This window comes from Loxodonta africana, chromosome 6 (assembly GCF_030014295.1).
Source record: "Loxodonta africana isolate mLoxAfr1 chromosome 6, mLoxAfr1.hap2, whole genome shotgun sequence".
NCBI lineage: Eukaryota > Metazoa > Chordata > Mammalia > Proboscidea > Elephantidae > Loxodonta > Loxodonta africana.
The window spans coordinates 37,906,970-37,930,577 of NC_087347.1; the positions used below are offsets into that span (position 1 = coordinate 37,906,970).

Consider the following 23,608-nt stretch of genomic DNA (forward strand, 5'->3'; position numbering starts at 1 on the left):
ACCAGGAATTAATCCTTTGGGTTTTGGATCTCAGGATGGTAGTAGTAGGGTCCTCAGGGAAGAGGTCTATATGGCTTAGGTGGGGCACTTAGAAAGACTTCTTGGGAAGCTTTGGGGCAGCAGGTATTTACCAAACTGTATTCAATATCTTAACAATGGTTATAGTCCTGTGGGTGTCTACCAGCTGACTAGCAGGCTCATTTCTACTTTTAGTGTGTCACTCCATTTATGACTTTATATTCTGTATCTCAAAAGCTTTTAATTTACCCAGGAGACAATTGTATTAATTATATTATGTTATTCACAATAAATATACTAATCATCTTTACTTGTGCATATTTTGGGAGATACAGTTAGACTGGCTTGCAAACTTTAAGTTATAAATGGCACACACACAAAACTGATTAAATTTAAACTTTTTGATGAGACTTTTGTATTATTCTTAGAGGGCAGCATTGCTGTATTGAATCCTAGCTTGATCATTACCTTGGTGAATGAAGGCTAAAAGGAAAAAAATCTAATGGAGGTATACAATAATGGAAATCTCCTTATATATCATTTGTTCTTTCATTTTGTTTTAACAAACATTTATTGAGATCATGTATTAGATGCCACAGTAAGTGTGGAAAATGCAAAAATGACTAAGACAAGGCCCCTCTTCAGGGGACGCAGAGGGGATACAATGGGGCAATCTAAGCAGGATAATGGAAAAGGAAGAGGGTCCAGGAGTGGTTTAAAAAAAAAAAAAAGGTGTCTGGAGTACAGGGTGGGAGGAAAGGAGTATGTGGGGATGAGTCTGGAAAGGTGGAGTGTTAGTCAAGATGTTTTCGGTTGTAAATGACAGAAACTCATTCAAACTACCTAAACGCTGGATTTAATTGGTAACATAACTGTGTCTACGAGTGGGGTCTATGAGATGGGGTTAGCTTCAGGCCTGAGTAGGTCAGGACTCAACAGGTCAGCAGTCTGCCAGTTCTAATAGCCCAGTTTTCTGAAAAAACAAAAACGTATCTGCGTAATTCTCTTACACAAGGGAGTTGCTAAAAACCTGCGGAGTCCTGCTTATGTTCCAAGTGGATTTTCCAATTGCAAACATCCATTTTGGCTTTGGGAGGAGCAATGAAGGAGACTCCGCGGCACGCGCCATTGTTTTCACACTGTGTGTAATAACAACTGAGTATAACAAAGAGATAAGGAGTCCAGGCGGGTGCGGTCACACCCTGCCTGGCCGACCGGGCCCTCCGGCTGGAAAGTCCTGTCCTCGCGGCCTGGAACCTTGTGTGTCCGGGTCTCGCTTCCCGGGATGCCGGTAGGGAAGCATTTAAGAGAGGGACCGTGAGGAGCCGCTTGTAAACAGAGAGGGGAGCCGGGATGGGTCAGCGGCCAAACGCGCTGTCACGGTGAGGCGGAAGGGCTGCCGAAGCCGAGCCCCCACCGGGAGCGGACTGCAGGCCCCGCAGGTGAAGGGAGAGAAGCAGCCGCCGCCCCGGTGAGCATCTGCCTGCTTCTGTGCTGCCTGGCTGGCCGGTGGGGAAGGGTGTGGGGTGACAGCGTTGTAAATGTCTGAGACGCTCCCTGGGGTGGCGATGATTTTGCTGTTTCGTCCATGCTGTGGTTTTTGTTTTATGCTGGAGATCGCACTGCGATGCCAGGGATAATGGGTGAAGGGGAATTACGTGGTGCGCTGTCTGCTTATTTGTGCGAATCAGGTATATAATGTGAGTTGAAAGCAGTCGAAATAGCTGATCCCGTTCTCTACCGCTGTTTTTAGTTTTTTCCCCTCTTTTTAGGTCATAGAAGCTAAACCTCAGCAGAGCTTTTAACCCACATCGGGCTGGGGCTCCCAGAGGAACAGAACGAACAATTATCCTTCTGATGACTGCCCATTTTAGATGGAGAGCGTAACTGACGCCACGTAACTGACGCCACGCCTAGTTAGGTCTTGTTATGAGCGGATTATTAAGGTAAAAAATATCAGGATCTATCAGACCCACCCTCAAATGAAAGAATTACCGCTGAGATGCGTAACTGAATGACAGATGGAAGCTAGTCCAGATTTATAGTTTACCAAGTTAAATGGAGATTGATTCATTCTGTTGTAAACTTACTTGGAAGTATTTTTCTTCCTTTTCTTTTTTTCTCCTTGGAAAGATCTAGCAAAAACCCTTTTTCCTCCCCTCTCCTATTTTAATTTTCAGTAATCGTAATGAATTGGAATTTGTTGTAAATCGTAATTGCTGTTCCCGAAATGAAATATGGCCAAAAACCGGAACCACTGAGTCAATTACTACTTGTAATGACCCTATAGGACAGAGTAGAACTGCCCCCCCCCATAGGGTTTCCAAGGCTGTAAATCCTTACAGAAGCAGACTCCCACATCTTTCTTCCATTGAAAGGCTGGTGAGTTCAAACCGCCAACCTTTTGGTTAGCGGCTGAGCGCATAACCACTGCGCTACTAGGGCCCCTCCAAAATTCTTTTACTAGAAGAATATTAGGTTAAATTGCAAGTAGAGAAGTGTTTTAAAATCATGTACATTGATGAATTCATGTTAAAGCCTGATAAGTTGGCCTTTACAGCGAATATTTTCATAAGGTAGTTGTTCATAGCAAGAATTATAAAGCCAGACTACCAGGGTTTGTATTCCTGCTTGAGTACTTTCTAATTATATAACCTTGGGTAGTTTACTAAACCTCACTATTCCTCAGTTTCCTCATCTATAGAACGGAAAAAATAATAGTATTGATTTTATAAGGTTGTCATGAGGATTAAATGAGTTAATATTTTTAAAGTGCTTAGAACAGAGGCTAACATATAGTAATTGCTTGAAACGTGTTTGTTAATAAATACATAACATAAAAATATACCAATGTTAGCAAAGTTATGTATTCAAAATCTTTATTAGCAACATAAAAATATATCAGTGTTAGCAAAGTTATATATTCAAAATCTTTATTAGCAACATAAAAATATATCAGTGTTAGCAAAGTTATGTATTCAGAATTTTTATTGGCACACAACAACCTCATCCACAGTTGTCTTTGCCTTTGTGAAAATACAACTTCTGGCAGTCATCAGTAAGATTCATTTAGTAAGTAAATTCATGCCATTATGGTTTATCAGGGATTCTTTACTAGTTCAGCTAAACCATTGTTTGGTTTAGAGAAGACTTCAGGGGATATTTTTGGTTTGAGGTTTAAAGATGGTCTCAATAGTTTCGGGGGTTCATCCACCCTCAGTGGTTCCAGAAAGTCTGGCTTCCCTGAGAATTTGAAATTCTGCTCTGCATTTTTCCCCTTTTGACCAGGATTCTTCTATAGAATGTCTCCTTTTGAGCATTGTGCTGTTTTAAGAAGTGCCTATATGGGATAAAATTGACAACAGAAACTTGAAAGATTAGATAAGAAACTTAGTGGACAGTGAGTTATGTTAATGGGGGAGGAACAGTTTGGAAAAGGAGGGTGAGAATGGTTACACAACTCGAAGAATGTACATGTAGAAGTTTTTGAATTGTATGTTCAGCCGTGTATATTCTCAACAACAAAAACAAAACATAAAATAAAAAAATTTAAAAAGATGCTTAAAAAAAAGCACAAAGAAATTATAAGAAAAACCACCGAAGACTCTGTGGCAGGCAGAATTTTAAATATCACCTCCCAGTTGAGCAAATCTACTGCAAAGGACCTCTTCAAAGTGTTGAAGAGCAAAGATGTCACCCTGAAAACTAAGGTGCGCCTGACCCAAGCCATGGTATTTTCAATCACATCATATGCATGTGAAAGCTGGACAATGAATAAGGAAGACCGAAGAAGAGTTGACCCCTTTGAATTGTGGCGTTGGCAAAGAATATTGAATACACCATGGACTGCCAAAAGAACGAACAAATCTGTCTTGGAAGAAGTGCGGCCAGAATGCTCCTTAGAGGCAAGGATGGCGAGACTGCGTCTTACATATTTTGGACACGTTGATGTTGTCAGGAGGGATCAGTCCCTAGAGAAGGACATCATGCTTGGCAGAGTACAGGGTCAGCAGAAAAGAGGAAGACCCTCAACGAGGTGGATTGACGCAGTGGCTGCAACAATGAGCTCAAGCATAACAACGATTGTAAGGATGGCGCAGGACCTGGCAGTGTTTCGTTCTGTTGTACATAGGGTCGCTATGAGTCGGAACTGACTCGACAGCACCTAACAACAACAACAATAACAACACCTCCCAGTCTCCCGGATTACAAACCCTAATTCCTAGAACCTGCGAATATGATGAGATATCACTCCCTTAGTTATGTTACATTATATGTCACAATTGGTGTTAATATAGGGAGATTATCTGGGTGGCCTAATCTAATTACAGGAGCCGATAAAAAGAAAGAGCTTTTTCTGGCTGAGGTTAGAAAGGGAAATCAGAGAGATTCAAAGCATAAGGACTCAACATGTTGTTGCTGCTTTGAAGACAGAGGGTATCTTATTTGTCTAGTGCTGGTATAACTGAAATACCACAAGTAGATGATTTTAACAAAGAGAAATTTATTCTCTCACAGTCCAGGAGGCTAGAAGTCTAAATTCAGGGTGCCAGCTCCAGGGGAAGACTTTCTATCTCTGTTGGCTCTAGGCAAAGGCCTTGTCATCAATCTTCTCATGATCTAGGAGCTTCTCAGCACATGGATACCTGGTGCAAAGGACGCAAGCTCTTGACTTGTCTTGCTTGGTGGTAATGAGGTCCCTCTCTCTCTCTGCATGGTTCTCTTATACCTCAAAAGAGATTGACTCAAGATACAACCTAATCTTGTAGATTGAGTCCTGCATCATTAACATAACTGCCTCTAATCCTGCTTTGTTAACATCATAGAGGTGGAATTTACAACACATAGGAAAATCACATCAAATGACAAAATGATGGACAGTTACACAATATTGTGAATCATGGCCTAGCCAAGTTGACACATTTTTTGGGGAGCACAATTCAATCCATAACAGGGAGGAACACTTGAGAAGGACTGTGGGTGGCCTGCGGCCTAGAGTTGCCAAGTTTGGTGCTGGGTTGACAACCAGCAAGGAAACAAGAGCCTCTGATTTAGAACTGGATTCTGCCAACAACTTGAATGAATTTAGAACTGTATTCCTTACCAGAGCCTCCAGATTTTGTACAGATTTCAACCTTGTGAGGGAGACTCTGAGAAGAGAAACCAGCCAAGCCCACCTGGACCCTGATGTTCAAAACTATGAAATAATAAGCAGGTGTTGTTTTAAGTCACTAAACTTGTAATAATTTGTTACTAAGCAATAGCAAACTAATAAGAGATTCCAGCAAAAAAATGGGCAAAAGACACAAACTCCAGAAAAGAGAAGATTAAGTGGCTAATAGACATATGAGAATGCATTCTCTCTCCATTAATCAGTTAATGAAAATTAAAACAACAGCAAGATAAAATTTTTCTGTAGAATTTTAAAAATACAATTCCCCTCATCTGTGAGAGTGCTGAGGAGCAGACATTCTCAAGTGCTGTGAGGGGGCACAAATGTTATAACCTTTCTGAAAAGTGTGTTGGCTGAGTGTATGAAAAACCTTACTAATGCTGCTACCCTTTGACCCAGTAATTCCAACTTCTCAAAGTCTATCCCAAGGAGTTCATAAGAAATACTTAAAAAAAGTTAATGTTCAAAAATGTTCAATATAGCGTTGTTTAACCTAACCTAACCCATTGCTGTCAAGTCGATTCGGACTTACAGTGACTCTGTGGAACAGAGTATAACTGCCCCATAGGGTTTCCAAGGTTGTAAATCTATACAGAAGCAGACTGCCACATCTTTCTTCCAAGGAGTGGTTGGTGGATTCAAACCTCTGACCTTTCGGTTAGCAGCCAAGTGCTTTAACCACTGTGTCACCAGGGCTCTTTAATCCTGTGTAAGAATCAATTAGATTATTTTTCTTTTTGAGAAGTCAATACTTACAATTCTCTGACCTAATCAAAGAAGAAGAAGAACAATTTTGATTAACAAATTATAGATTTATCCCGTTTTTCCTCCTTTTATTGCCCATTCAAAATAATCATTCGTTTAAAAGAATAAAAGCCCACTGCCATCGAGTCTATTCTGACTCATAGCGATCAGGTGTTTAGAAAAGTCAAATACTGGAAACAGCCTAAACACCCAACAACAGAGGAACAGTTAGATAAATTATGGTATCATCAAAAGATGCAGCATTACACAGACATTAAAAAGGGTATTTATACAAAATTTTAATGGCATGGAAAGGTGTTTACCAAGTATTGTTCAGTGGGGAAAAATTGAATAGAGAACTGTGTATACAGCATGCCCTTAACTACGTTAAAAATCTGTGTAGGAAAGGGACTGAAAGGGCTGAAATGGGGCGAGTCCCTCTCCCTCACTGAAGTTAGCTAAGTGATGCCCACATATCCTTGACCCACTCCTGCCTGCACTTTAACCTTTCCAGAACAACTTCTCTTCCTGTCAGGGATTCCTTCTCATTGGAGGATGCATGGATATTGTTTATTTTCCCTTTTACACTTTTTTGTATTTCCAGAATATTCAACAGTGAGCATGTAGTACTTTTTTATAATCACAAAAATAACTATATGTTTTTAATTCAGTTATTAAATCCCTATGCTATGGGGAATACAAGGAATCTAACATACTGTTCAGTCAAGTAGTGGAGATGGTAAAAATGCGTGAATAATGCAAATATGTGGCCGAAAGTGAGACCTTTTTTTTTTTAAGAAAAAATAATATGTGAAAGAAAACGATAATATTGTTGGAAAGATTAAAAATAAATTTGGATAAATTATTTCTGGCTAGAGTCATCAGTGGTAATCAGAGGGAGGATTGCCAAATATCGTACTGAATTAATATAAATAGAAGGCTCATGGTTGAATTTTCATTAAAATTCCTGTTTTCTCATAGACTGATGAATTTTAGGGCTCAGGCTATATTAAACAAACAAACAAAGAAACCTGTTGCCTTTGAGTCGATTCCGACTCATAGTGGCCCTATAGAACAGAGTAGAACTACCCCATACAGTTTCCAAGGAGCACCTAGTAGATTCGAACTGCTGACCTTTTGGTTAGCAGCCGTAGCTTTTAACCACTACGCCACTAGGGTTTCCTCAGGCTGTATAAAAAAAAAAAAACTAGGTTAATTATACAAGTGGACAACAAAGAACTATGAAGAATATGTAACCACATGCCAGAAAAAAAAAGACCCCCACATATTATGACTAGAAAAACCAAACTGAACCTAGACCAGTAACATCTGCAATGAAAATTAACCAAAGCTAGTATATATTGATTATTTATATTTGACAAACTATTCTAGTTTTGCCTTGTGTGCAGACTTTGCATAAGCCCTGGAGTCAAGTCATGTATTTACATTTATGTATTTAAGAAGCGAGAGGTTAGATGGCTGCTACTTTAACTTCTAGTTTCAGAAGACCTAATTTTAACAGGAACCTGGAAAAGTTAGATCCTTTGGGCAGACTGTTTTAAAGCATTCTCCATCTCGGTTGGTGGTTCAGTGGTAGAATTCTCATTTTGCATGTGAGAGACCCAGCTGGATTTCTGGCCAATGCATCTCACGTGCAGTCACCACCCATCCAGCAGTGGAGGCTTGCATGTTGCTATGATGCTAAGCAGGTTGCAGCAGAGCTTCCAGACTAAGATAGACTAGGAAGAAAGGCCTGGCATTCCCATCTGAAAATCAGTCAATGGAAACCTTGCATGTCACAACGGTCACATCTGCAACCAGTCACAGAATGGCTCAGGACCAGACAGTGTTTTGTTCAGTTGTGCTTGGGGTGGCGATGAGTTGGAGGCCAACTCGCCGCAGCTAACAACAGGCAGTTTCCAGGAGGACTGGGCCACTGTTGCTCCTCCTTTATTTTCCTACTGGCTCCCTTTCACATCTTCACCTCAACCTATCCACCCATGTGCCTAGAAAAGTACAGAAAGTATCTGTTGTCCTGCTGGCTGCTAGCTAAGTGCTGATTTGTTTCATGGGGAGTGTTAACCCTTTGAAAGAAAAGGTGCGGAAGAATATTTAGCTAGTAATTGCCTTTTTCTTCCCCTTTTTTTCCTTAGAGTGGATTTGGTATTTGGTTCATAAGTAGCTGATCTGTATTCCAGCTTGGAGCTTCTGATGCAAACCAAATAATTCAGAGAACTGAGTGCTGAGTGACAGTGTGATAAAAATGAACACCAGCAATAAATCCCATGCATTATGTTTGCTTTATTTCATTGGCTACTGGGGCTCATACCAGACAGATACTAAACAGCCCGCATAACTTACCTTCGTGCTAACAATAAGGTAAAAGCTTTATTTGATCCCTGAGGGTAATTAATCTTGATGGCAGTATGAGTTCTGAGCAAACACCAAAGTCAAAATATAGAAGCCATTGCATTGAGATGTCAGGCGTGCTGTTTTCATTAACATTTTGTTTGTTTTTCATACCCTCGTTAACTGTTAATTTGAGTTACGTGTTTCACGTTGGATTCCCCAATTATATGCCACATTTATGAGTATGGTAGAGGTTTATTTATCCAGTTATGTTGATTAGTGTAACCAATTTATAATTCCGTACAAACTCAAGCTGCTATGTGCTGCATTATCCAATTTACTTGGGGACATTTATCCAACTGGGAAGTTGCTAAATATCCACTTCACCTTGTGGTCTACAGATGTGATTATTTATAAATGGTGACTTTTAGTCATAGGACAGAGAACATGTATTACAGTTTAGAAAACATCAGAAATTTAACCACTAGTTTTTATGCTTCAGGAAATTAGCTAAGTGATCTCCCCCACATGTTCTTGATGTACTTATATACCAGCACTTTAACTTTTCCAGAACAACTTCTTGTCTTCCACCCTCAGGGATTCATTGTTTCAACAAATATGGATTGAGCACTTGTTTTGTACTATGGTGCTGTGCTTGAAGCCAGGAATACAGCTTTGAATGAGACAGACACAATTCTTGGCCCTACGAAGCTTGTAGTCTAGTCAGGGAGATAGACCAGTAAACAGACCATTTTTAAGTAGTGTGAAAAGCAGAGACCTGAGGCTGAATCAGAATTAGCCAGATGGTGTGTACGGTAGTGAGAAGCGAAGAGGCAGTGAGGGTGGTGGTGGGAAGAGTGTTCCAGGCGAGGAAGCAGGATGGGTGAGAAAGCATGTGGAAAATGTCAGTTTCTGCAAGTTCTTGATGGATGGAACTGGAGTGGGGGTGGGGGCAGGACAGGGTGAGGGAGCGAGGTTGAAAACATAAGTTCAGGAAAATAAGTGGCCATGAGCTCTTAAAGGCAGTGCTAAGGAGTGTATTTGCTAAAAAGGACATCATGTTTGGTCAAATAGAGGGACCACGAAAATGAGGGAAACCCTCAACACGATGGATTGACACAATAGCCACAACACTGGACTCAAACACACCGGCGAACTAGAAGATGGCTCAGGACTAGGCGACGTTTCGCTTTATTAAGTGTAAGTTCGCTGTGAGTAGGAGCCAACTTGACTGCATCTAACAACAAGGAGTATGTGGTTCATCCAGAAAGTAACCAGGCTTTTGGGTTGGGTTTTAACTGATGTTATTTTAGAGAGCCCCCTTTGGCTGCAACGTGGAGAATGAGATAGAGGAGGGCAAGACTGAAGGGAGAAGGCTGGACGGTGGTGACTGCTCTAAGGCAGTAGAGATGGAAAGAGGTTCGTAGATTTGACATATTGTAGAGGTGGAATTAGCATGACTTACTCTTTGTGGATGAGGGAGTTCAAAGGGTCAAGGATAGTGTTCATCTTTCTGAGGGATGATGGTGCCCTTCACCAAATGGTAAAAGCTGAGAGGAAAGGTGGATTTGAGGGGAAGATGTGGAATCCAGTTTTGTGCTTATTAGGTGTTAAACCCGCTGCCGTTGAGTCGATTCCAACTCACAGCGACCCTATAGGACAGAGTAGAACTGCCCCATTCGGTTTCCAAGAAGCGCATGGTGGATTCGAACTGCCAACCATTTAGTTATCAGCCATAGCACTTACCACTACGCCACCATTGTTTCCAACATAGGAGGCATCCAAAAGGCAGTTGTTGGTCTAGAGCTCGTATGGGTTGCAGCTGAAGCCACAGAAATGGAGGTCACTCAGCAGGAGGGCAGGAGTGGAACTAAGAGGACTCTGGAAAAAATGGAGGAGTAACCTCATTTATAAGGAGCTCTGGTGGTGGTGCAATGGTTAAGCACTTGAATGCCAACCAAAAGGTCAGTTGTTGTAATCTACCAGCAGCTCCTTGGGAGAAAATACCTGGCGATCTACCTGTAAAGATTAACCTATTGCTGTCCAGTCGATTCCGACTCAAAACAACGCTATAGGTAAGAATAGAACTGCTCCACAGGGTTTTCAAGGCTGTAGTCCTTACAGAAGCAGATTGCCACGTCTTGCTCGCGTGGAGTGGCTGGTGGATTCAAACCTCCAATTTTTCAGTTAGCGGTTGAGCTCTTAACACTGAGCCACCAGGGCTCCTGTCTGTAAAGATAAACAACCAAACCTGTTGCCATAGAGTTGATTCCGACTTATAGTGACCATACAGGACAGAGTAGAAGTACCCTATAGGGTTTTCAAGGAGCGGCTGATGGACTTGAACTGCTGACCTTTTGCCGTAGCTCTTAATCACTGCGCTACCAGGAATCCTGTTCTACCCTGTCCTATAGGGTCGCTATGCGTTGGAATTGACTGAACAGCATAAAACAATAACAACAACCCATATTTATTTTATGGGCATAGGAAGGGGAGCCCAGTGAGGGGACTGAGGAGGAGTGTCCAGAGATAAAGGAGAGACACATCAGTGAATCCAAGAGAGCAATATAAAGGGGCAGTTCAGTTGCTGAGAGGTCAGGTCAGATGGGGAGTGACAAGTATCTCCTGGTTTTAGCAACAATGAAACAATCGTGACCTTTGCTTGAGCAGTTTCAGCTAGGACACAACTTGATTGCTTCTGGGGGAAGAATGAATGTGTGGTGAGGTGAGTCAGAGAGTATGAAGGATGAGTTTCTTTAAGAAACTTGGAAGAAAAGTGGAAGTGGGGGAAAGTACCGCAGCTGTGGAGGAACTTGGGGACAAGGGAGGGTTTTACTTATTTAGTTTGTCTTCTTTGAGAAGAGATGGGACCTTAGCATACTGAAATGTTAATGAGAAGGATCTCTTAGGGGAGGAGATATTGAGGACACAGGAGACAAAGCAGATTTTTGATAGACTGAGGCCTTTTTTTTTTGAGGCCCAGGCTGCTGCTGATTTTGTTCCCTGACCCTCTTGGACTCCCTTACTGAAATCATAGATCTGCTTGATTTTAGAGCTACCCCTGGTAGTTTCTTCCAGCTCCTCCTGCACGATTCCTTTTGAATCATAGTGCCCTGCTTGCGCCACCAAATTCCTACATTCCAAGACCACAAGCAAAGCAACTTTACAGCAAAACAATACAGCAGCTCATGCTGATTTGAAGAATGCAGGCAGCACCTTGAATGTATTGAAACCTGATCCCAGAGCTTCTTAAACTGATTACTGTCACCAGTTTGTTGGTTTATAATGGGAGGAGGTCATAGAGAATGTGGTGCCTTTTCCCTGGTACCATCCAGTCACGTTATTGTACCCTGCTTTGGAGTTCATAAAGCATTACCTTATATCCTTTGATTTGCTCTCCAAAACAACCTTTGAGAAAGTGACAGGCATGCTTACTGGCCGTATGTTTCAGACAAAATAATTGAAATTCAGGTTCAAGTGGCTTGCCCCAAATCATACCTCTGGTGGTGGTGCATGGAAGGTTCAGGCTCAGGCCTTCTAATTCCAGATAGTCTGGTTGAAAAGTAATTCCCTCTGCCCCCCGCCCCTCCCAAAGGTTAGATATTGTGTCTGAGTATTCACTGTAGTGTGGTATTCATTGTAGTGTGGTAGTAGACTTAAGAAAAGAGACTGGAGGTTGTCAATTTTGTTATTTTGTTTTAACCCCATAGACATTGATATTTGTCCCCCTGTCCCACAAAAAAAATTAAGTTGGTTTCAGAAGTAGACAGTTTATTTGGATATGCCTTTGCAGTTAAAATATGTTTGCATTATCTATAATCATATCTAATTTGGAAATACTACTTTACATTCTTTTGAAAGGAACATTTATTTGCAGATTTTTTTAAAGCAAACATTTTTACAAGTGTTTCTATTTATTGGCGAAATGAAAAATGATATCTTGGGGAAACATTAGTAAAAGGTTTGGGCAATTAGGACTATGTAAACATTTGCAAAAGCACTTATTTGGCCTAAATGAAGTCATGGTCATTATACCCTTGCAAACATTCCAAATAATGTGTCCAAGGTCACTAAGAGAATTGAGGTTAGCTATAAAAAAAAGAACAACTTTTTACTCTGTTTGTTCAGGGAGCTGTCACCTACCATTCCCTTAGAGAACTTATAATGACACAGAAGTATTATAGAGAAGATTTTGTTATAGATTATGTATAAACCAGATGACATTTAGCAGTTAATTTTCTGAGTAGTAGGATTAACAAAGATTTAAAAATAAATATTAGTTGAAGTCGTGGTTGTTTGACACCAAAATCCGAAGCACCATGTGTGTAAAATTTTAGCTATGTTCTTGCAGGATAATTAATTTGCTCTATACTGTCACACAGGACAGCATATGCATTTTAGAGCCTTGTTTCTACCCGCTTATTGGACATATTATCTGAACAAGGTATTTCATCTCTTTAAATCTTGGTTTCATTGTCTATAAAGTACTAATAATATAATAATTCTCTCCCAGGGCTGCTGTGAGGCTTTAACAACATAATACAGGTAAAGGCTTAGTATCATGTCTGCCCTTTAGTAAGTATTTGGTAAATATTAGCTTTGACTCCTTTTAATCTTGGTCCTTGCTTAGGAATTGTAAGAACTATCTTTACTCTGTTTTTAAACAGTTTATTACATATATCATTCCACATTTAACATGTATCCATCCATATGGAAGGGGTCCTCTGCAAGACATTTTTTAAGGAGTTTAGTATAGTAATAGCCCCTGATAATAGACAACTATTTGAGTTTGAAGTATGATATGCTTATCCTCCTTATGTCAGATCAAAATAGTCAGAGAAACATGGACCAATCAGAACTTCAGAATTCGACTCCAGAGTGTTCATATATTGCAGAACTGTTTTGTAAAAATCCATTGTATCCTGATGATGTTGTTGTTGTTAGTTGCCACTGAGTTGATTCTGACTCATAGTGACCACGTGTGTGTCAGAGTAGACCTGTGCATCATAGGATTTTCAAGGCAGTGACCTTTCAGAAGCAGATCGCCAAGCCTGTCTTCTGAGGCACCTCTGGGTGGGTTCAAACCGCCAACCCTTTTAGCTAGTAGCTGAAGAACACTTAAGTGTTTTCATCACCAAGGGGCTCCTAATGATAATGTTGTTGTTGTTAGATGCTGTCAAGTTGGTTCTGACTCGTAGTGACCCTATAGGACAGAGTAAAACTGCCCCATAAGGTTTCTAAGAAGCAGCTGGTGGATTTGAACTGCTGACTTTTTGGTTAGCAACCACGCTCTTAACCACCGAGCCACCAGGGCTCCCCTAATGCGAATAGTCTATAATAATGGTAATAGTCTTTAATGAATTTAAATCCACATTTGGGGGATGTAAAGGTCATTCCTACAGTTCTTATCCTTCATATTTTGTGAACTTTTCCTCTGACCTGTGTGATAGATATCTTTGCCTTAACCCAGTGCCATCAAGTCAATTCCGACCCATAGTGACCCTGCAAGATAGAATAGAATTGCCCCATACTGTTTCCAAGGCTATACATTTTTACGGAAGCAGACTCCCACATCTTTCTCCCGCAGAGTGGCTAGTGGGTTTGAACTGCTGACCTTATGGTTAGCAGCTGAGGGCTTTAACTACTGTACCACCAGGGCCTCCTAGTATTTTGCCTTACCTTGTTCTGTTCTTTGAGGGTCAAAGATAGTGTTTTGTCTGCCTTTGGCAGCCTTGCTTGTTTCCTGACAGAATCTGTAACAGGCTGCTTGGTAGCCAAGGTCACTGTCACAGAGTATATTGAAATTAAGTCCAAAAGGAAGGAAGGGGTCATGGATATAGCCATCACCACTCAGTGTGTCTGTCCTTTCAAACAAGAGGTCAGTCACCTTTTACTCGTGAATCTGGTACTCTCAGGATGCCATTTAAAGAAGAGCCAGGCTCACTTTTTAGCAGTTTAAAAGTAACAGAGAAAGAAAAAAATGAATTACTTCCCATGCACATTCACCTCCGTGCCTGTAGGAACTAGTTGTGTGAATATGTGCTAACCCATAAGCTGCTTGTTGTCTTGAAGGTTAACGTTGTAGGTACTCTCCCTTGTGCTAATCAGCTGCAATGGCCTAAGGAGTTAAAGTCAACAGTGAAGCAATTCTTGGTCACTCCCAAGGGCCTTTTGTTGTCCAGAACGTGGATCAAAAAGACTTGGGCAGCTTGTGAAGAAGCACTCTTGCCTTCCATATGTGCACCGTTAGTTCACTTTGAGCTCACTCTTTGGTGAGACTTTTGAAGCTGTTACTGTAGATTGTCAGCTTGGCATCAGAAGCATCATCATTTCTAGAGCAGCCATTGTGTATTTATTTGTTTTCTTTGTCTTTGGTTTCTTTCAAATGAAGCCGTTTCTATGTACATGTCATTATACTATTTAGCTGTATTCTGTCACTTTAGGTTCTTTCTCCGACCTTGATCAGTGATAATTCCTTATTTGTGTTCCCTTAACACCTTTTGCATACTTCTGTTAAGGCATTTGTACCTTTGGCTTTGTGTCTGTTTCTCCACTAGCTGCTGAGCCCATTGAGGACAAGAACTGTGTTTTGTGTCCCTAGCATCTAACATGGTGCCTAGGACTCGGTCCATCCTCCGAAAATGCTTATTGAGTATAAATGATTGTTTAGTTAGGTGTCAGCTAGCTTCTAATAGGCCTAGTGATCATTTTAGATTTTACAAAGGACCTTTACATACGTTATTGCATTTGTGCTTCACAACTAAGATAGATGGGGCAGGCACTGGCAGAGTTTCCATTTTGCAGATAAGGAAAACCCAGAGGCCCTGACTCAGCCTGACTTGCTGGAAGTCATTCAGCTTAGAAGACAGTGCTGAGACATGAACCCTTTACTGGTGTCAGAGATCTGTGTTCTTCCCATTGCCCTACTTTGGACCCATTGAACAAACTCCATACTCAGTCTGGTGTGGCTCATGGGTTGGACTCAACCTACCTATTCCTTGTTTATGGTCCTCCTACATCCGGGCCACTGAGCGATTTAAGGAGATTTAAATGATGATCGAACTTCTATGACCCACACGTTGCCATCGAGTCAATTCTGACTCATAGTGACCTGCAAGACTCAGTAATTAGTAGAGATTCTAGGAAGATCTTTTTCTTCCCCATGGGGCCTCAGACTGACAGTAGATGAGCCATCTTGGTGTCTCTTTTATCATCTTTAAAATAGTCCTACTACTTTACTCGCCTCTCTCTGATGAGGTTACTGCAAATATGTATTAAGCTTATCAGGCATTTTATAAACCATACTCTGAACTATGCATGGAAAAGAAGATTATTCTCAGTAAAGCTATGTGATTTTTTTCCTAGGTTAACTCGATTTAAGGAGTTATGTGAGACAACTGGATGAAACTCAGCCCTGTATTGTGTTTGGAAACACAGCCCCCATTACTCAGGCGTAAGTAGAAGATTCTAAATAGTTATATAAGCTGATGATATTTTTAAACCCGAAACTACTTTCATAGCCCTTTTTGGGTATTTGGAATGTTTGGGTCTCACCATACCTCCATAGGGTGGTTGTTACATTCATTGTTATAGTCGATCTCATCTTCAGTCCACTCCAGCTGGCTTGGCTCTGATGGTACCCACGTGCACCTAACCAGGTATTGCCTGTTGCAGAGGAGGCTGACTCTAGCAACATGTGGTTTTTATGATGGAAGTTTTACCTCCCTCACCTCAGTCCCAGGGTGAAGATAATTTGAGTGATTCTTTTGTTTGTTTTTAAATCACCATTCTCTGCCATGGAGGCAAAATGAGATGGAAAATGTCAAGTCTGCATTTTTGGATACTTATATAACTCAAGTTTGTGCGTGTCTATTTTGTTTTCCAAGTCCACATTGGAGTTGTGGTGGTTTTATGAAAATGGGCTTCCCAACCAGCAGCCTTGGCTTTCCAATCCAGTGGTTGACAGAGGGCCCTAATAACACTGCTGCCTTCAACAGTGAGGCAATCTGAGATCTGAAGTGCTAGGCTTATATTTAGTTTAGTTTATGAGAAAACATCTTGGGGCATCAAATGTCTCAGTGATTTTGCAGGTAGCAAACAATAAATAACTACAGAGATACAGTGAAAAATGCTTTAAATTTATTGTCTGGGTTATTTCAAGGCGAACATCTCATTACTGGTATGAGAAAGAGCTTGAGCTCTAAGTCCCTGGAAAATGAGACCAGCCAAGCTGATATTGTAGTGGTTCACACAGTAATTCCTAAGTGCTGCCTAAGTGCTTTTGCTTCTGTAAAAGGTCTAGATGAGGTCTTTGCTACCTGACCTTTGCCATGTTATTTTTAAACCTTTACTTCAATAGCTGGGAAGCTTTCTTTACCAAGAAAAAATTTTAAAACTCAAGTCAACATGATGTTTTTAGAATGCATGCCAAATTTTACTTAAAAGAACTTAAAATGAATTCAGATATGCTTCTACCAGGAAACTAGAATGGTATTTATACATACAGATGTCAGTGCTTTGAAAACATGCTCTTTTTTCAACAAATATTTACTGAGCAGTCACTCTGAACTAGCCATGGTTCTAGGCTCACTGAGAATTATAAAAATGAAATAGGCAGAATCTCTCTCAAGTTGCTGTAAGTCCAGAGGATGGGTGTATGACCTTAGGCAAATTACTCTATAGCTTTGAGCCTCAGTTTCCTCATCTATAAGGAGCTCTGGTGGCACAGTGGTTAAAGCACTTGGCTGCTAACCAAAAGGTCGGCAGTTCAAATCTATTTTAGCCACTCCATGTGAGAAAAATGTAGTCTGCTTCTGTAAAGGTTACAGCCTTGAAAACCCTATGGGGGCAGTTCCACTCTATTCTGTAGGGTCACTATGAGTGAGAATTGACTCAGTGGCAGTGGGTTTTGGTTTGGGGTCTTCATGTGTAAAATGAGGATAATATACCCACATTGCACATTATGAGGCTTAGAGACTTAAAGTGCCAAGCAAAGAACCTGTCACAAAATAGGCTTTTGATAAATTATAGTTATTATTATCATCGTCATTTCAGGAAGAACAGACAGCATGCAATAAATGTCATGGGGACGGTACCAAAGAAATTCTGTGGCAGTTTAAAGAAAGAACAGACTGATCTATAGGAGAGGTGACGCTTCAGTTGGGCATTGAAGAGTGGATAGAATTTCCGCTGGTAAAGGTAGAGGGAGGATATCTCAGAGGTAACTGCAAGTGAAGCTATGGAGTTGGGAAAGCATAAAATTAGAGCAATAGTATTCCAGTTTGGAGGAAAAGAGAGTATGTATGGAAGAAAAGTACAGAGTTGGACAAGCAAGTTATGCCAAGATCGAGGAAGGACTAGAATGTCAAGTAAGGACCTTACCGTCAACAGAGCTTCATTGAAAGGTCTTATTCAACGCCGTCACCACAGTGCCTATAACAGTGCCCAGCCAGTAAATATTCGTGAATGAATAACTTAGTGTGGTTTTAGACAAATTGAGCTTGGTTTTGCCATTAGGAAATCCCAGGTAGAAATGCCCTACAAATACTTGGGAACATATGTCACGCCTGAGATTGAGACTGAAGGTAGAAATAAGAAAGCCATCTACAAAGACGGAACTATTAAAGCCTCAAGTACGGATAAATTGACTTAACATGTAGAGAAAAGAGTTCAGGCAGTGTCCGTATTTGATGAGGAGACCAGCAGTCGTGTCACTAGGGTTGGTGTCACCCAATGTGGCAACTTATGGTGTCAACCCCCCCTACTCCCATGGACCTCCTTCTGTACCAGACCATGCAGAATCCTTAATAATGTTTTTTGTACTAATATTACTCATAAATCGCAATTTCCGTCTATCATTTCTTTTCCTTTAATTACTACTTCATTCTCAAAGTTATTGGTTGTTGTTGTTAGGGGCCATTGAGTCGGTTCCAACTCATAGCAACCCTGTGTACCGCAGAACAAAGCACTGCCCAGTCCTGTGCCATCCTCACAATTGTTGTTATGCTCAAGCCCATTGTTGCAGCCACTGTGTCCATCCATCTGGTTGAGGGTCTTCCACTTTTCTGCTGACCCTGTACTTTACCAGGTATGATGTCCTTTTCCAGGGACTGATCCTTTCTGACAACATGTCCAAAGTATGTAAGACTCAGGCTTGCCATCCTTGCTTCTAAGGAGCATTCTGACTGTCCTTCTTCCACAACAGATTTGTTTGTTCTTTTGGCAGTCCATGGTATATTCAATGTTCTTCGCCAACACCACATTTCAAAGGCATCAGTTCTTCAGTCTTCCTTATTCATTGTCCAGCTTTCACATGCATGTGATGTGATTGAAAATACCATGGCTTGGGTCAGGCGCACCTTAGTCTTCAAGGTGACCTCTTTGCTTTTCAACACTTTAAAGAGATCCTTTGCAGCAGATTTGCCCAAAGCAGTGCGTCTTTTGATTTCTTGACTGCTGCTTCCGGAGGTGTTGATTGTGGATCCAAGTAAAATGAAATCCTTGACAGCGTCAATCTTTTCTCCATTTCTCATGATGTTGCTCATTGGTACAGTTCTGAGGATTTTTGTTTTCTTTATGTTGAGGTGCAATCCATACTGAAGGCTGTGGTCTTTGATCTTCATTAGTAAATGCTCCAGGTCCTCTTCACTTTCAGTGAGCAAGGTTGTGTCATCTACGTAACACAGGTTGTTAATGAGTCTTCCTCCAATCCTCATGCCCCGTTCTTCTTCATATAGGCCAGCTTCTTGGATTATTTGCTCAGCATACAGATTGAATAGGTATGGTGAAAGGTTACAACCCTGACCCACACCTTTCTTGACTTTAAATCGCTCAGTATCCCCTTGTTCTGTCCCAATAACTGTCTCTTGACCTATGTACAGGTTCTGCATGAGCACAGGTAAGTGTTCTGAAATTCCCATTCTTCGTAATGTTATCCATAATTTGTTATGATCCACACAGTCGAATACTTTCGCATAGTCAATAAAACACAGATAAACATCCTTCTGGTATTCTCTGCTTTCAGCTAGGATCCATCTGACATCAGCAGTGGTATTCATGGTTTCACGTCGTTTTCTGAATCCAGCCTAAATTTCTGGCAGCTCCATGTTGATATACTGCTACAGCCGCTTTTGAATGATCGTCAGCAAAATTTTGCTTGCATGTGATGTTAGTGATATTGTTTGATAATTTCCACATTCAGTTGGATCACATTTCTTGGCAATAGGCATAAATATGGATCTCTTCCAGTCAGTTGGCCAGGTAGATGTCTTCCACATTTCTTGGCATATATGAGTGAGCACTTCCAGTGCTGCATCTGTTTGCTGAAATATCTCTGTTGATATTCCACCAATTCCTGGAGCCTTGTTTTTTGCCAATGCCTTCAGTGCAGCGTGGACTTCTTCCTTCAGTACCATCGGTTCCTGATCATATGCTGCCTCTTGAAATGGTTGAATGTCAACTAATTCTTTTTGGTATAATGACTCTATGTATTCCTTCCATCTTCTTTTGATGCTTTCTGTGTCGTTTAACATTTTCCCTGTAGAAACCTTCATTATTGCAACTCAAGGCTTGAATTTTTTCCTCAGTTCTTTCAGCTTGAGAAACGCCAAGCACGTTCTTCCGTTTTGGTTTTTTATCTCTAGGTCTTTGCACATGTCTTCTCGAGAGGCCCTTTGAAATCTTCTGTTCAGTTCTTTTACTTTATCAATTCTTACTTTTGCTTTAGCTGCTTGACGTTTGTGAGCAAGTTTCGGAGTCTCTTCTGACATCCGCCTTGGTCTTTTCTTTCTTTCCTGTCTTTTCAAAGACCTTTTGCTTTCTTGATGTGTGATGTCCTTGATGTCTGTCATTCCACAACTCATCTGGTCTTCAGTCATTAGTGTTCAATGCGTCAACGTGTCAAATCTGCCCTTGAGAAAGTCTCTAAATTCAGGTGGAATATACTCAAGGTCATACTTTGGCTCTCGTGGATGTGCTCTGATTTTCTTCAATTTCAACTTGAACTCACATATGAGCAATTGATGGCCCCTTCCACAGTTGGTCCCTGGGCTTGTTCTGACTGATGATATTGAGCTTTTCCATCATCTCTTTCCACAGATGTAGTTGATTTGATTCCTATGTATTCCATCTGGTGAGGTCCATGTGTATAATTGCCATTTATGTTGGTGAAAAAAGGTATTTGCAATGAAGAAGTCATTGGTCTAAATTCTATCATTCGATCTCTAGCATTGTTTCTATCACCAAGGCCATATTTTCCAACTACAGTTCCTTCTTTGTTTCCAGCTTTTGCATTCCAATCACCAGTTATTATCAATGCATCCTGATTGCATGTTCGATCGATCAATTTCAGACTGCGTAAGTTGGTAAAAATGTTCAATTTCTTCATCTTTGGCTTTACTGGCTGGTGTATAAATTTGAATAATAGTCATATTAACTGGTCTTCCCTGCAGGCGTATGGATATTATCCTATCACTGACAGCATTGTACTTCAGGATAGATCTTGAAATGTTTTTTTTAACGATGAATGCAACATTATTCCTCTTCAGGTTATCCTTCCTGGCATAGTAGATTATATGATTATCTGATTCAAAATGGCCAATACCAGTCCATTTCAGCTCACTGATGCCTAGGATATTGATGTTTATGCATTCCATTTCATTTTTACCAACTTCCAATTTTCCTAGATTCATACTTCGTACATTCCATGTTCTGATTATTAATGGATTCACAAATGCTATTTACCACAATATTGTAGCCAAAACACTAGAAAATTTGACAAAATCAGTGACTATAAAAATACCAGCGATAGGGAAAACAAGTGTGCGCTTGTAGCTCGTGCAGATGAATCTACATGATTTGAAGCAATAATGTAATTGGGTAATAATGACAGCTCTGACCAGAGCACATTAGAACATACAAAAAATAAATCAGCATAGAGTTTTAACCTTCTAGGTATATTGATACATGTAAGCTGGGCTTGCAAAAAATGTTTTTGTTGTTATAACTAACTACAGAAATTTTTTTCCACCTTTTGCTCTCTATTTTTTTTAATAATTTTTATTGTGCTTTAAGTGAAAGTTTACATATCAAGTCAGTCTCTCACATAAAAACTTATATACACCTTGCTACATACTCCCAATTACTCTCCGCCCAGTGAGACAGCCCACTCCCTCCCTCCACTCTCTCTTTTTGTGTCCATTTTGCCAGCTTCTAACCCCCTCTACCCTCCCACCTCCCCTCCAGGCAGGAGATGCCAACATAGCCTCAAGTGACCACCTGATCCAAGTAGCTCACTCCTCACCAGCATCCCTGTCCAACTCATTGTCCAGTCTAATCCATGTCTGATGAGTTGGCTTCAGGAATGGTTCCTGTCCTGGGCCAACAGAAGGTCTGGGGGCCATGATCACTGGGGTTATTCTAGTCTTAGCAAGACCATTAAGTCTGGTCTTTTTATGAGAATTTGGGGTCTGCATCCCACTATTCTCCTGCTCCCTTAGGGGCTCTCTGTTGTGTTCCCTGTCAAGGCAGTCATCGGTTGTGGCCGGGCACCATCTAGTTCTTCTGGTCTGAGAATGATGTAGTCACTACAGAGATATTTTTATAAAAAATAATAAATTTCTGCTGAAACATCGCATGGAAATTTTATAGACAGTCATTTTGGTGTCACCCCCTCTGACAGTGTCACCTGGTACAGTCTGCACCCCCCTAGTGATGAGAGGAAAACTAAATGTGGTGTCCATGAAACCCTAGAGGGAATGTTTTAAGGAGGGACTGGTAAATAGCATCAAGGAGGTTAAGGACTTTGAAAACACCAGGAAAAAAAAAAAAAAAAACGGTTGCCATGGAGTTGACTTTGACTCATGGAGGTGCCATGTGTTTCAGAGGAGAACTGTGCTCCATAGGGTGTTCAACAGCTAATTTTTTGGCTGTAGATTGCCAGGCCTTTCTTCTGAAGTGCCCCGGGTAGATTTGAACCTCTAATCTTTTGGATAGCAGCCAGCATACTAACTGCACCACCCAGGTACTCCTTGAAAACACTAGAGGATGTGTAATGAGGAGGTGTCTCGACAGCCATAGGAGAGAAGTTCAATCAGGTGGGGCTTTGTGCCAGGTTGTAAGGTATTAAGTGGCCACAGCCCTCCCTGGGACTTTTTTTTATTTCCTTTTTTTTTTTTTTAATTTTTGTTTTGCTCTAAGTGAAAGTTTACAAATCAAGTCAGCCTCTCACACAAAAACTTATACACATCTTGCTACATACTCCCAGTTGCTCTCCCCCTACTGAGACAGCCCGCTCCCTCCCTCCACTCTCTCTTTTTGAGTCTATTTCTCCAGCTTCTAACCCCCTCTACTCTCTCATCTCCCCTCCAGAGAGGAGATGCCAACATAGTCTCAAGTGTCCACCTGATCCAAGAAGCTCACTCCTCACCAGCATCCCTCTCCAACCCATTGTCCAGTCTAATCCCTATCTGATGAGTTGGCTTTGAGAATGGTTCCTGTCCTGGGCCAACAGAAGGTCTGGGGGCCATGACCACCAGGGTCCTTCTAGTCTCAGTCAGACCATTAAGGCTGGTCTTTTTATGAGAATTTGGGGTCTGCGTCCCACTGCTCTCCTGCTCCCTCATGAGTTCTCTGTTGTGTTCCATGTCAAGGCAGTCATTGGTTGTAGCCGGGCACCATCTAGTTCTTCTGGTCTCAGGCCGATGTAGTCTCTGGTTTATGTGGCCCTTTCTGTCTCTTGGGCTCGTAATTACCTTGTGTCCTTGGTGTTCTTCATTTCCTTTGATCCAGGTGGGTTGAGACCAATTGATGCATCTTAGATGGCTGCTTGCTAGCGTTTAAGACCCCAGACGCCACTTTTCAAAGTGGGATGCAGAGTTTTCTTAATAGATTTTATTATGCCAATTGACTTAGATGTCCCCTGAAGCCATGGTCCCCAAACCCCTGCCCCTGCTACGCTGGCCTTTGAAGCATTCAGTGTATTCAGGAAACCCCTTTGCTTTTCATTTAGTCCAGTTGTGCTGACCTCCCCTATATTGTGTGTTGTCTTTCCCGTCACCTAAAGTAGTTCTTAGATCAAGAGGCAGTTGTTCGGATAGAACAAGGGGATACTGATTGGTTTAAAGTCAGAAAAGGTGTGTGCCAGTGTTGTGATTTTTCACCATACCTATTCAATCTGTATGCTGAGCAAATCGAGAAGCTGGACAATATGAAGAAGAACGTGGCATCAGGATTGGAGGAAGACTCATTAACAACCCTCGTTATGCAGATGACACAACCTTGCTTGCTGAAAGTGAAGAAGACTTGAAGCACTTACTAATGAAGATC

General features: G+C 41.2%; 1 protein-coding gene across 8 annotated transcripts in view; it reads left to right on the top strand.

Annotated features, from left to right (window-relative positions):
- Window positions 1-1,204: 1,204 nt before the first annotated feature.
- Window positions 1,205-23,608, top strand: part of PLEKHM3 (pleckstrin homology domain containing M3) — a 229,420-nt gene continuing 207,016 nt past the window's right edge. For 4 of the 8 annotated variants that reach the window (XM_003406101.4, XM_023541993.2, XM_064286749.1 and 1 more), the window contains exon 1: window positions 1,208-1,489. The gene's annotated coding sequence lies outside the window, so the exon portion shown is untranslated. Of the gene's footprint in view, window positions 1,490-1,790; window positions 1,965-23,608 lie in introns of all 8 variants that reach the window. The other 4 variants (XM_064286748.1, XM_064286745.1, XM_023541989.2 and 1 more) reach the window with 4 other exon arrangements.